Source organism: Cervus canadensis, chromosome 3 (genome assembly GCF_019320065.1).
Source record: "Cervus canadensis isolate Bull #8, Minnesota chromosome 3, ASM1932006v1, whole genome shotgun sequence".
NCBI lineage: Eukaryota > Metazoa > Chordata > Mammalia > Artiodactyla > Cervidae > Cervus > Cervus canadensis.
The window spans coordinates 101,239,740-101,244,743 of NC_057388.1; positions in this window are offsets into that span (position 1 = coordinate 101,239,740).

Sequence of the window (5,004 nt, forward strand, 5' to 3'; positions counted from 1 at the left end):
GGGAATATGGGCTTGCTTGGCCTCTCCTCGGTAACACTTCCCATAAGCCCATAAACCTTGCAGTAACCGCTCATGGCAGGAACTCGGGGTCTTCCTGTGGGAACTCACGCTTGTATGCTCAGATGTGACACACCAGCACATACAATTTTACTAATTAATGAAGCTACATTTATTCTGAGTGCTGAGTGCTGGGGGAAGGAAATGAGATGTATTTATTTTCTCATGTCCATTTTTTCTCACCAAAGAAAGAATCCTTTAAAAAAAAAAAAAAACTCTGAAAAAGAAAAAATAGTAGTCAGACACAACTGACTACTCTAGCTCCAGGGCTGAGGGGAAAATATACATACTTGGCCTTTTTAGTTCATGTGCTGTGAGGAAGGACCTTGTCTTCCACGGAGACTTGGACTACTTGATAAAGACCCCAAATAGAATGAGGATCCAAATGCTGAGCAGCTAGAAAAGGGGGAAAAACACTAGAAAAGTCCCCATGCCTGTTTGAAATTCAATACAATTGGGTTGAGAGCAAATAGACAATCTGGATAATCACTGCAGATGGCTACTGCAGCCATGCAATTTAAAGTGCTTGCTCCTTGTAAGAAAAGCTTAGTGTATTAAAAAGCAGAAACATCACTTTGCCTACAAAGGTCTGTATAGTCAAAGCCATGGTTTTTCCAGTGGTCATATATGGATGTAAGAATTAGACTATAATGAAGGCTGAGGGCTGAAGAATTGATGCTTTTGAACTGTGGTGTTGGAGAAGACTCTTGAGAGTCCCTTGGAAAGCAAAGAGATTACATCAGTCACGCCTAAAGGAAATCAACCCTGAATATTCATTGGAAGGACTGATGCTGAAGCTGAAACTTCAATACTTTGGCCACCTGATGCGAAGACCTGACTCATTAGAAAAGACCCTGATGCTGGGAAAGATTGAGGGCAGGAAAAGAAGGGAGCAACAGAGGATGAGGTGGTTGGATGACATCACTGACTCAACAGACGAGAATTTGAACAAACTTTGGGAGATAGTGAAGACAGGGAAGCCTGGCTGCAGTCCGCTGGGTCGCAAGGAGTCAGGCATGACTGACAGAATGAAGAAAAACAATCTGGATAAAGACTGTCTAAGGACAAACTGGATAAACTTAGTCAGATATCCATTCTTCATCCATAGATGGTTTTCAGGTATGAACTAATAAGTCTTTTATTAATATTGTGTTTATCTTCCATACTCAAAGCTATATTGTGAAATAAGGTGGTATTATTAGGAGGACTCCCAGGTATTTTATTATTATGAAAATAATCCCTGAGCTAATTAGATATGTTTAAAAGAAAAATACCTTTTTACACATTAGTCTCTTAAATATCAAGCATATAATAAATTTCAAATCCAACTGCATTAATAGGTGTTTTTGGTGGACATGTACACATAGTCATATTTAAAATATAATAATAAAAAAAAATTTAAAAAAAAAATGTAATAGCCTACAAGGGCTTGTGAAAAATAAATAAACAAGAATAAATGAAGTTTTTTTTTTTTTTTTTTTTACCTAAAAAGGAAACCTATCTGGCAGTGCCTTTTAAACTAAACATGCAATTGCCATACCATCGAGCAAGTGTGTTCTTGGGTATTTATCCCAGAGAAACGAAGACTTTCTGTTCACATGAATACCTGTACATGAATGTTTATGGCAGCTCCACCCATAATACCCCGAATAGGTGACTGGTTAAACAACCTGTGCTACATTCACACCCTGGAATACTACTCAGCATTGGACAGGAGCCAACTATTGGCACATACCAACCTGATAAATCTGCAGGGTATTATGCTGAGTGAAAAAAGCCAATCCTAACAGTTGCATACTCTAGGATTCCTTTGACATGACATTTTTGAAATGGAAAAATTTTTTGAATTTATTTTTTAATTGAAGTATAATTGCCTTACAATGCTGTGTTAGTTTCTGCTGTTCAACAATGCAAATCAGCTATATATATGCATATGTCCCCTCCCTCTTGAGTCTCCCTCCCTTCACCCCCCCATCCCGCCCCTCTAGGTCGTCAGAGAGCAACGAGCTGAGCTCTATCTGCTAGACAGCAGCCGCCCACTAGCTAGCTACTTTATACATGGTAGTGTAGACATGAAATGACAAAATTTTAGAAATGGGGAGAAGATGAGTGGTACTAGGGTTTTGGAAATAGGGTTACAGGTGAGAGGGAGGTGAACGTGGGTGTAGAAGCGACCTTTGCAGTGACAAAACTATTCAGCATCTTAAGATAATATATAGTTTTGCAAAATGTTGATCATTGGAGGAAAGTGGGTAAAGTATACATAGCATTGTCTCAATATATGTTTTATTCAAATTGCAGGTGCATCTATGATTGTCTCAATAAAAATTTCAATTCAGTTCAGTTCAGTCGCTCAGTCGTGTCCGACTCTTTGTGACCTCATGGACTGGAGCACGCCAGGCTTCTCTGTCCATCACCAGTTCCTGGGGTTTACTCAAGCACTCATGTCCATTGTGTCGGTGATGCCATCCAACCATCTTATCCTCTGTTGTCCCCTTTTTCTCCTGCCTTCAATCTTTCCCAGCATCAGGGTCTTTTCTAATGAGTCAGCTCTTCGCATCAGGTGGCCAAAGTATTGGAGTTTCAGCTTCAGCATCAGTCCTTCCAATGAATATTCAGGACTGATTTCCTTTAGGATGGACTGGTTGGATTTCCATATTTAGTTGAAAATAAAAAAGAAAATCACTCTGGCTGACCTATGGATGATGTTCTATCTAATTTCTTTCCTTTAACTTGAAAACTGCTTCATAATTTCCAATAAAACTAAATTTAATTTGCATTCCTCTCTTTCAAGCACATGCCGGAATTTCTCGCTCCATAGTGGATTGGTCACATCTTCATCATAGAAATATTCTCTTGCATTTCATTATCTTAAAAAACAACCTTTTCTCTTTATTTATCCCTCCAGTTATCACCCTCTTTCTTTGCTTCCTTACCAAGAAAAGTGTGCCAAAGTGCTTAGATTATGGATTGTCTCATCTCCCATTCACCTCAACCTACCCCAACTGTTTTCTGACCCAGCCACCAACTACCTTGACAAGATCACCAGCCGCGTCCATAAAGACTGACCCCAAAGTTGTGTCTCCACCCTCATTTTATGTGACTTTTTCCACGAGAATTCAACAACTTGCCCGTTGACATCTCCCCTTTTCTTTGCTATAAAAAATATTTTCTTTTCCCCAGTTCTGTGATACTGTAATAAATTTGGGCTTTCTCCTTATCTCACCAAACTAGTCTTTCTCAATCTCATTTGTTTGCCTCAAAATAGTGGCTTGGGCACACCAGTGTTCTTCTGCCAAAGGAATTCAGTGTGGCCTAAAGTGCTGAATAGCATCTATATTCTAATGAGTGCTAAATTTATATTTTCAGACTCGACCTCTGCTCTGAAGTCTAGACTCATCTATCATACTGCCCATCTAATATCTCCTCTTAATTCTGTACTCCGAACCTCTGAAGTCTAGACGCATATATCAAACTATCTCGTGTTTTCTCTTAATCTCATGCTCTCATTTCCCAATATCTCAGTTAAAGTTATGAAAAACACCGAGGGCTCTTCTGCGGCAACAAAGATGGACCTGGACTTAGAGATTTCCATATTAAGTGAAATAAGTCAGAGGCACATATATCATATCGCTTGTATGTGGAATCTTAAAAAAAAAAAGATACAGGGTGCTCAGGGCTGGTGCACTGGGATGACCCTGAGGGATGGGATGGGGAGGGAGGTGGGAGCGGGGCTCAGGATGGGGAACACATATTCACCCATGGCTGATTCATGGCAATGTATGGCAAAAGCACTACAATATTGTAAAGTAATTAGCCTCCAATTAAAATAAATAAATTTTTTAAAAAGATACAAACAAACTTATTTCCAAAACAGAAAGAGACTCACAGAGATAGAAAACAAACTCCTGGTTACCAAAGCGAAAAAGTGGGGGGAATAAATTAGAAGGTTGGGATTAATATATACACTCTGCTGCTGCTGCTGCTAAGTCGCTTCAGTCGTGTCTGACTCTTTGCGACCCCATGGACTGCAGCCCACCAGGCTCCTCCGTCCATGGGATTTTCCAGGCAAGAGTACTGGAGTGGGTTGCCATTGCCTTCTCCCATATACACACTACTATATATCAAAAAGATAACCAACAAGGACCTACAGCATCACTGTGCAGGGAACTATACTCAGTACTTTGGAATGACCTACAAGGGCAAAGAGGAGCTTCCCAGGTGGCGCTAGTGGCAAAGGACCCTCCTGCCAACGCAAGAGACTTAAGAGCTGCAGGTTCAATCCTGGGTCGGGAAGATCCCCTGGAGAAGGAAATGGCAGCTCACTCCAGCATTCTTGCCTGGAAAATCCCATGGACAGAGGAGCCTGGTGGGCTACAGTCCATGGTGTTGCAAAGAGTCAGAGATGACTGAGCAAACACACATAAGGGAAAAGAAACTAAACAAGGACATCTATCTATAGCTATATCTATACACACACACACACACACACATGCATATAAATTGCTATACTGTAAGGCTGAAACTATCATGATATTGTAAATCACTATATTCCAATAAAAATTAAAACAAACAGAAAAAAAAAACAACCCACCACTGAGGGCTCAAGCCAAGAGCCTAGATGTCATCCTTGATCTCTCTTTACCTGTCCCCACCACGTCCACTTCATCAGCTGTCTGTTAGGTCCACCCCCAAAATATAGAGGGTCATATTTTCTGAAAATGATGATTATTTCCCCCTTGCTTTCCAGTTTGTCTGTTTCTCTTATCCAAATGCATTAGTGAAGACCTCTAAGGATACGCTGAAGGTAGAACTTAGACGGCACATTCTTCTTCTGCTCTTGAGTTTCGTGTGAATGCTTCTCCTCTTTTTTGGAGTATAATTGCTTTACAGTGCTGTGTTATCTTCTTTTTGCTACTCCTATTACTACCATTATCTCCTCTTTAC